We start from the raw sequence: 10,690 nt of genomic DNA, 5'->3' as shown, positions 1-10,690 counted from the left end.
CATCATCATCTAGGAAGCTTTTATCACTTTCTGTGATCCCTTCCAATATATGACTGAGACAGTCACTAATCACTATATCTGAATGTGTTGACCTTATTTGTTCTTAGACACCTTATTTATATTCTTTTGTATTATGTACATTTTCTTTTTTGTATTGAATTTTTCATTTTAATGTAATATGACCAGAATCTATAAGGATTGGAGTCAAATAAATAGATTATAAAAAATGTAAGCAATGATATAAACATAGAATAAAATCAATATAAGCTTCTTGTTAGTTTGATCTTTCATCTTAAAATGTTACTAAAGTTACAATTATATCTGAATTTTATGCCCCATATATTGGTTATAGATATGATGCTATTCCATAGGATAAAACAGAAAAAACTGATATTCATTTTCATAAAACTCTACAGTCATCATTATTCCAAACATTTTATGGGTTTCTTTCAAAGTGTTACAAAAATAGAATAGAATAGAATAACAGAGTTGGAAGGGTCTTTGGAGGTCTTCTAGTCCAACCCCCTGCTTAGGCAGGAAACCCTACACCACTTCAGACAACTGGTTCTCCAATCTCTTCTTAAAAACTTCCAGTGTTGGAGCATTCACAACTTCTGGAGGCAAGTTGTTCCACTGATTAATTGTTCTAACTGTCAGGAAATTTCTCCTTAGTACTAGGTTGCTTCTCTCCTTGATTAGTTTCCACCCATTGCTTCTTGTCCTGCCCTCAGATGCTTTGGAGAATAGTTTGACTCCCTCTTCTTTATGGCAGCCCCTGAGATATTGGAACACTGCCTATCATGTCTCCCCTAGTCCTTCTTTTAATTAAGCTAGACATACCCAGTTCCTGCAACTGTTCTTCATATGTTTTAGCCTCCAGTCCCTTAATCATAGGATTTTGCTTGCAGCACTGAATTGTGTGCACATATGATAACTCTTCTTTTAATACTCTGTTAACATATAGCTGAGATTATTTGTCTTTCACATCTGAAAAAGCTATTTATCAGTTTAAAACTAAATTATGTGAAATCAATCTTACTTTGTCCTTAGTTTTTTCCATACATTTCATATTCACTAATTAATTCATGATATTACTACTTACCCCAAACATTTAGAGTCTTAAAGGAGAGATACAATGTCTTTCATTACTCTGTTTTAAAATGAAAAATTCTCACCTTTAGAGTAATCACTACTCATTCTCGGCTAGGTTGTTAGGCATGTTGTCGCAGTCTTCATAATTTTTGTTATGAATATGTCATTTACAGTTTCCTTCAGCAGCAGCAACCTAACCATCTTTTATAACTACAAAAACTCTCTTAGTTTCAATTTCTCACACCTTTGGTGAAAAAAATCAGGATTGCCACAGCGATCTGCTGGAATGGGGAAAGTGATGAAACATGTCATAATGCCATTACATACAAATTGTCATTTTTGCAACAGTCACATTGGGACCTCCTTCTAATGACCCCACATATTCTACTTTTTAAAAATTTAGCCTTTCCAAAACTGCCGTTCCCAGGAGGGTGGACTATGAATTAGGGGAGTTAGTCCTGAATACTGCAATAGATGCTTGGGTTGGTTTGCATCTGATAGCTGATGATTAGTAAAAGGATCTATCCATCCATAGTAATAATAAGAGGTGATTTGTTAGAGAGAGGAGAACCAATGAGGACATACTCAACACTATCCCAAAGGTGTTTTTTTTTTCAAGAGGCAACTGGACTTTCTTTGTTTTTCCTTGAAGACGTTTTGCTTCTCATCCAAGGAGCTTCTTGAATGAGTCAAATCCCTGAAGAAGCTTCTTGGATGAGAAACAAAATGTTTTCAAGGAAAAACAAAGAAAGTCTAGTTGAAAAAAAAACACCTTTGGGACAACCATGACCTGGATAACCGAGAATCTCCATAGATACACTCAACACTGCAAAAATGCTGTACTGTCATAAAAAAGGTCATAACAAGAACACAGCTGATCTGCAACCAAACTGAATTGCTTGGCTTTATTTATTTATTTATTTATTTATTTATTTATTTATTTATTTATTTATTTATTTATTTATTTATTTATTTAGTCAGATTTATATGCTGCCCTTCTCCCTCAGGACTCGGAGCAGCTCACAACAATAAAATAACCCGACAATAAATAAGAGTTAAATACTATTAAAACCAATTTAAAATCCCCAATCCCCAAGTTAAAATCCACAACAGATCAGGGAAATTGGTGAAAAAGCCATGTTTTTAGGTCGGCGCGGAAGGTGCGGAGGTTGGGGGCCATCCTGAGCTCGGTGGGCAACCCATTCCAGAGGGTTGGTGCGACCACAGAGAATGCCCTCATCCTGGGAACCGCCAGCTGACACTGTCTAGCCAAGGGGACCCGGAGGAGGGCAGCCCTATGTGAGCGCACTGGGCAGTGGGAGGCCGGTAGGAGGTGATCCTGCAGATACCCGGGCCCATGGCTTTTGCTATTTCTCTCTGAGTTCATATGATTTCCAATCTAACTATGTTTACAACTATGTTTGGAGGAAAGGAGAGAAAGATCATTAATGCAGGTGCCAAGTCCACCAGTGCTGAGGCAACAATTTTCACACCGCCAAAAGCTCCTTCAAGACAAAGCAACATGTTATGGAGGGAAGAACTCTTTCTTACAATACCTCAGAATGGCATTAACAAACATAACATTGTACCAGCCTCCAGGAAGCCTACAAATATATATTTTTTTTCTCCAGGAAAAAAAATGTGGGCAAATGTTGTGACAAGTAGATAATGTATTGTAGGCTGCCTCAAACTGCTTGTTTTGGTCTGCAGACTCTATTATTCATGGCCTTGTTGTTGTTTTTTCCTCTTTGTTTCTTTCTTTTAAGGGGACAGATGCGAATGTATTTTCTTGGTGGTGCCTGTCAGTAGAAAAAAATTGGCTCAAACATAAAGAATGACTCTCGGCAGACTTTTCCCCTTGCATATCATTATTAGGAAAGGCTATGGCTGCCTTGCATGGAGAGTTTAACAGAACCTCCATTCCATAAGCAGCATTGTAGAATAATAAATATATTTAGGGAAATGTATTTTACTGTCAAGATTTATGGCCCTGCCAAACTATCTGGTTTTTTTCCCTCTCTCAGTAAAATAAATCCCACAATGGACAGGGAGTAACGTGGACAAGAGATTCTTTTTGGTCTTCAATCCAAGGAGTACTTACTGGACCACCTTCTGCCACCGATAGCCTCCCACCGGCCAGTTCGCTCCCACAGAGAGGGACTCCTCAGGGTGCCGTCAGCCAGGCAATGTTGGCTGGCGACCCCCAGGGGGAGGGCCTTCTCTGTGGCAGCACCTGCCCTCTGGAACGACCTGCCCCCGGAGATACGTAGGATACCAGATCTCCATGCTTTTTGCCGTGCCCTCAAAACTTTCCTATTTCATCAAGCTGGGCTGGTGTAACCCCCCCTCCTTAGATATTTTTAATTGTAAATGGATTTTAGTTGGGAGGTTTTAAATTTTGGGCCAACATTTTCTTAATTCTTTTAAAATTTAAAATTTTGTATTGGGATGTTTTTTATTCTAGGCTGTGCACCCGCCTGAGCCCAGCAGGAGAAGGGCAGTATAAAAATTGAATAAAATAAATAAATAAATAAATAAATAAATCCTGATGAAAGGAGAAAATCCAAAGTTAGAAGATATGGGAAATGGGCAACGATGGTTGAACTATGGCTGAAAGTGAGGTAGGTGGTTATGAATCACCAATACCTCTTTTTCTCCATATTGTGTATTTGGCAGTATGCTGAAGTTTCAGGCACTGCGGTTTCATGCTGGTGATTCCCAATCAATATGCTGTTCATTTATAGGCACAGCCATGTTTTAATCAGGAAGGCCTGGTAAAAAGTTTCTTATTTACCATGAAATGGGTAGTTTATGCCTGGAAACCAGCAAAACAGAGCTTGTTCACATGTACAGCAGAACATCAAATAATTATTTTAAATCCTTATCTCCTGCCTTGAGATATGCAGGTTAACAATGACTAGAAACTGGAATTAATTCTGCTGGCGTCAGACCCGTGTGGAGAGAATAGAAATATTTACCCTGGGCTTTGAAGAGTTTGTTTAATCAACCAAGCAGATGAGATCTTTTCCCTGCCAATGCATTATCTTCACCATCAAACATAGTAGCTGAGCAATTTGTGGACCAAATTTATCCTTGCAACAGATTAAATAAGCTTTTGACGTTGTTCTCAAAGTCCTTTGGCTTTCCAGGAAATATCTCAAGAGCCAAAAATAATCTCACCATATCTTGAAGATGGAGAGGCTGGTGTTGGTTGTGAAGGAAATTCTGTACGTGGAGCAGCAGATGCATCAAGAAACATGACAAATAGAGGCTCAACTGTTGCTGCAGCTGTTGTACCCCCCACTCAGTTGTGGAAGAGCAGAAATGTGCAGACCAAGACCTGATCTCAATGGAATCTTGGACGGGCTATTTTGCAGTTTAGCTTTTCATCTTTAAAATGGAGAGAAGATTAGAAAACACAAGTTCCAAGGTTTCCCAAAGCAGGGATTTGCAGGCACTTCAATGGCATTGCATTTTATTGCCCACAAACCTTTTCTTTTTGAAAAGCTTTGCTAAGTTAATACCAGCTGAAGACATGGCCTAAATCACAAACAGCCAAGTAAAGATTGCTGAATTTTTTTCTCGCCTTGCCTTGGAATTGTCTTTTTGTAGTTTTTGTGACATAGATTTAAGGAAGCTAATACTAATTAATTAAACACTAATTCCAGATGAAAGTTGTTAAATCAATGGTACTAATTTTATAGTGTCCTCTCCTGGCTGTGAATGAACAAGAAAGAATCTAAATATGTTATATTAGATGAAGGGTTGAGCCAGTTTTTGTGATTCAGTTATCATGGATGACAGCTATTGAAAATAAATTCCTCTAACTTTCAAAGGAATGTAATACAACCTAATCAAGTTTCAACCTAAGATAAATGTTCTGCTTTTCTTTAAGATTTTGGATCTCATCCCTGATGAAGTAAGCAGCAAGCCCAAGCCATGTAGTAGAATGAAAACTCTGTTTATCTATCTTTCTATAAACCATCTATACAAGTATTATGTTGGTGTGCAATGAATGGAAAATGTGTGCTTAAAAAAAATAAAAAACAGGCATTGTATATTTCTATAAAACCCTTCAAAGACTGCATTATAATAAGTGATATGAAAAGAGGTTTTCCTCTTCTGATCTTATGCCCCATTCTTATGATACTTAACATTTCCTTTGATGTTATTGTTGGAATTACCTCACCACCTCAATTGATCTGTCCATCATTCTGGAGTCTTCCTAATTGACAGAAATGGAGTCTTCCAGAAATGGAAGAAGCACGTAGAGATTTCTTGCATGGCATTTTTCTCTGCATTTTAATTGACATATGGGAAGCCATGCAAATGACAATTCAGTTTTCCTCAAACCTCCCAGAATTCTCAGCAATGACTTTGTAAATGAGAGAATTCTGGGAACTGAAATCCACATTTCTGAAAGATACCATCGTTGGAGAAATCAGTGAAGAAATGATAAAGTCAAAATACTCAAAAACAAACACCACACTTGCCCTTCAAATATTTCAAAACGAAGATAAGCAAGGAATGTTTATTTTATCAATGAAAAATTCATCCACCTTGTCTTCCTTTGTTTTCCTGCCTTCCTTCCTTCCTTCCTTCCTTCCTTCCTTCCTTCCTTCCTTCCTGTCTACCTACCTACCTACCTACCTACCTACCTACCTACCTACCTACCTACCTACCTACATCTCTTTTCTGTCAGACACAATGAGAATGATAAATAAATGTTAAGCCTAGTTTTAAAGTGCAAATATCCTAGAATGGTGATCTAATTTCTATATTGTTGCCATTACTTTTCATCTGAAATCTAAGGGAAATTTTATTTTTATTATATTGAGGGGGTGGCCCCTATTATGAACCTGTTAGGCTTTGAGACTATTTTCCACAAAATGTAACAGTCATCACAGTGTATTAACAACTGGGTGTGACTCTCAAACCCAGTAGGGCTTGAAACGTGTTAAACATCACTCTGAATTTCTGAGCAGGTCATCACTTGGGCCAAATATCCAGGCATCTGCATAGAGCCTTCATCCCCCTTTTCCAACTGACATCACACCTTTTCACTTACTTTTTCACTTTCTCCCTGACTAACCATTTTTTACCCCTAGACTGTCAAATTCTGCAGGAAATATAGAAGTGGGAATGAAACACGTCTTTTTGGCAACTGTTCATTGAAACATTAATTTACTAAAAATAACCCAGCACCTAATCCTTTGTTGTAGTTTTACTTTTATTTAGACTTATAGTTTCACAAATATTCTCCATTAAGTCAATATTTATATTGATTACCAAGTTATACACTGAAACTTTCTTTCTTTCTTTTTATATTAAAGATATGTTATGCTTTCTAACAACAATTTTGTTATTGCTCAGCACTCATTTGCTTTATCCAGAGATCACTGGTAGCACAATAAAACATAGCACCAGAGCTGGATTTAGGTCTCATAAATTGAAATTAAAGAGCCAAGTTAGTTACAAATTAAGTTTCATAAATATCTGAACTCCATAGAGTAGTGATGAAATTTTTTTTCCATCCTAAAGGCAGAACTGAGTCTGTGGAGAGAATCATGATAATAATTAATCAATCCATAGTTCAAATGAGAAGGAACTATTCCCATGGCTGGCATGGCTGGATTCCTCTGTATGTACAACATCACCCACACATACATGTCACTGCACTAACTTTGCTAAGGCTCTTAGGAATCCATTTCTAAATTAACAAATGTGTGACCTAGCATATTTGGACATGTGGTCTTTGTATACTAATTGCAGATTAGCAATGATCAGTATGATATCTGCTGCCTTTTATCTGAAGTTGTTAGAAGGCTTTTTATCTGAAAGCTACTTTGCCTTTGAAAACTAGTTAATATACAACAGAACTGGACAATCTTTTGATAACCAAGAGTCACTCTTAGCATTTTTTTAAAGTCAGAAGACTACAATAGGTGGGGCAATTAGATAGAACTGGTTTCTTTTCTGGAGAGGGGGGAATAGAATATAAGAGTTTTCTTTGTTTTAAAAAATATATTAGGCTTCCTATAGGGCTTACATTACAGTTCCCATGTAATTTGGATTTTAAATAGTTTCACCAGCTGCAGAAGAAGATTTGGCTTAGATTTGGCCCTGGATAGCTAATAAGGTTAGTCCTACAATGTTTATTAAAAAATAAAGGAAGTTTCTTATTTATATATATGTTAACTACATTATATATTTTATATATAAGATCTATAAGATAACACAATTCTTCTTCACTCAGTGCAGCCCAGGCAAGTCAAAAGGTTGGGCATCCATGTTTTAACCATAGGTATTCAACCGTTTGACTTGCCTAGGCCACACTGAGTGAAGAGGAATTCTCTTGGGCCACATATAAAATGTATAATATAGTTAATATAAATAACACATTTTCTTTATTTTTCATATTTTTATTATATTTGGTGGGACTGCATTGCAGTTAAAAAGGGCTGTATGCTACCCATTGGACATGCCTGGTTTAGAGTATCAATCATGTGATAAGTGCTAAGGATTTTAATTGAAATGAATCAAATTCCCTAAAATCAACTTTATTTAATACTGTAAATCTGTCTCGAGGATTTATAGGGAAGGAATAGAAATGGATAATATTTTCTTAAGGGTACATTGTAACTGAGTGTAATGGAACAACATGTAATTGATGTCTTCTTATTTACATCTTCTGATAAATTGGTCCTGAACTGTGTTAAAAAAATATAACAGTTCCTTATTAAGAAAGATAACTGTAATGATGTTTTGTAAAGATGATTAACTCTGCTTCATCTTATTTTTCATCAAGGGTAATTCTATTTTAATTGTATTAAGAATAATCCTATTTCAACATTTTTGGACTTTAGCTAGTTTATCCGTCTACCTTCCACTCTACAAAATGCAAGTTTATATTATAAGTGTTTATAAACTTTTGTTAGATGGTCACATTTTTACTGTTTTTTTTTTTTTTTTAAGCATTTCCTTGGCCCTCCACAATCCCAGGGGTTTCATTATGAAAAAGGAGACCATTGGTCACTGAACTTCCATTCTGATCTTCTAGCATCTATGTCACAAATCCGCCATTTTTAAAAAACAAATTGACTTTAAAAACTTCACACCTGAGTATTTCTGGATGACTGTTTCTGTGGTCCCTTATTCACTGAATATCCAATTTCTAGTATGTCACTATAAAACACTTCAGTATTATTAGTCAATACTATTGAATGGCAACCAGCAGATCTGTAGAACTTGATTTAAAGCAGATCTTCTGAATTTTTTTTTTTATTTTTGTAAAGCCAATTATTTTGGAGAGTTGAAAGATTACTGTAAATTAATTCATCTTCAAGAGTTGGGATTTGAAAGTCTGCTTCCAGATTCACATACATATTTTCTTTGAAGAAACATTCATATATTTACATTTGTGCCTAATAAATAAAAGTACCAGATGGGCAATGTACTATAAGCTGGTGGCTAGAATTCTTTGATCATTAATTTGGGTCAAACATCATGTATCCAGCAAACCACATTTCTACGAAAAGTTTAAGCAGCCTATTTTTATCTTCAATAGGGTGTGACTCCAGCTTTATTATTGTCAAGTGGCAATCCAAATAGAACACAACAAAACAGAGTAACATAGAATATCAGAGTTGGAAGGGGCCTTGGAGGTCTTCTAGTCCAACAACCCCCTGGTCAAGCAGGAGACCCTATACCATTTCAGACAGGTGGCTGAATATCCAGTCTCTTCTAAAAGAGCCTCCAGTAATGGAGCCCCCACAACTTCTGAAGGCAAGCCATTCCTTTGGTTATATGTCCTCACTGTCAAGAAATTTCTCCTTAGTTCAATAGGTTGAAGCTATTTGATAAGGTTCCATCCAGTGTTTCTTGTCTTGCCTTTAGGTAGTTTGGAAAACTGTCTGACCGCCTCTTCTTTGTGGCAGCCCTTCAAATATTGGAGCGCTGCTATCATATCTCCCATAGTCCTTCTTTTCACACTAGACTAGCCATACCTAATTCCTGCAATCATTCATCATATGATTTAGTATCCAGGTCCCTAATCAACTTTGTTGCTCTTTTCTGCACTTTTTTTTTCAAAGTCTCAACATCTTTTTAATAATGTGACGAAAACTGGATGCAGTATTCCAGGTGTGATCGTACTAAGGCTTTAGTAAAGTGGTACTAGTACTTCACGTGATCTTGATTCAGTCCCTCTGTTAATGAAGCCTAGGATTGCATTGGCTTTTTTGGCTGCTACTGAACACTGCTGTCTCTTATTTAAATGATTGTCCACTAGGACTCAAAGATCCCTTTTGTAGTTGCTGCTATTAAGCCAAGTTCCACCTATTCTATAAATATACATTTGTTTTTTCTTTCCTAAGTGTAAAACCTTACTTTTCTCTACCTTGAATTTCATTTTGTTGAATAGGACCCAGTGTTCAAATCTGTTGAGATCCATCTGGATCTTGAGCATATCATCTGTGTTGATTATTTCTGTGTTGGTTATTTCTGCCAGCTTAGTATTATCTGCAAATTTGATGAGTTCCTCTTCTATTCCCTCATCTAAATCATTTATGAAGTAAAGAGTACCGGGCCTAAAATAGAACTTTGGGGTACCCCACTGCTTACTTTCCTTCATGTAGCTATAATTCCATTAGGTTTACACATTGAGTGTGATTTGTCAGCAAGTTACTCATCCTTCTGGTGGTCATGCTGTCTATCCCATATTTTTCTAACTTACCAAGAAGTAGATTGTGGTCTACTTTGTCAAATGCCTTCCTGAAATCCAAGTATACTATGTCCACTGCATTTCACTGGTCCACTAATTTAGTCACTTTGTCAAAGAATGTTTGGCATGATCTGTTTTTGATAAACCCATGTTGGCTTCTGGTTATAACTTTGCTTGGTTTTAGATTTTTTTCAGATCTGTTGCTTGATTATTTTTTTCCCAGTATCTTCCCAGGTATAGATGTCAGGCTGATTGGTCTGTCATTTCCTGGATCTGTTCCCGCCCCCTTTTTTTTTTAAGATGGGAATCACATCAGCTCTTTTTCAGTCTTCTGGTAGTCCTCTGGTTCTCGAGGATCTTTGAAATATATGGTTCAATGGTTCCGAGATCACATCTGCCAGCTTCTTCAGAACTCTGGGATGTAATCTATCAGGTTCTGGTGATTTGAACTCATCTAGACCAGATAGGTGTTCTTTATCTTCTATCCCTTTGGTATGTTATTATTATGATGATACTCAGCTGTACATCTCCACCCCAGACCACCCCAACGATGCCCTTGATGTGATGTCTCGCTGCCTGGAGGCCGTGCGGGTCTGGATGGGGAAGAACTTGCTCAGACTCAACCCCTCCAAGACCGAGTGGCTATGGCTTCCGGCGCCCCGATATAGTCAGCAGGTGCCATCGCTAACTATTGGGGGTGAATCTCTGCCCCCCACAGAGAGGGCTCGCAATCTGGGTGTCCTTCTGGATGCACGGCTGTCTTTAGAAGAGCATATGACGGCCGTGGCCAGGGGGGCCTTTTATCAGGTTCGCCTGATTCACCAGTTGCAGCCCTTTCTGGATCGGGACGCCCTACGCACGGTCACTCATGCCCTT

The sequence above is a fragment of the Pantherophis guttatus genome, chromosome 2, assembly GCF_059756535.1.
Source record: "Pantherophis guttatus breed Tessera chromosome 2, ASM5975653v1, whole genome shotgun sequence".
Lineage (NCBI taxonomy): Eukaryota > Metazoa > Chordata > Lepidosauria > Squamata > Colubridae > Pantherophis > Pantherophis guttatus.
The sequence above is the reverse complement of the archived record's forward strand: the minus strand, read 5'-3'. Positions refer to the sequence as shown.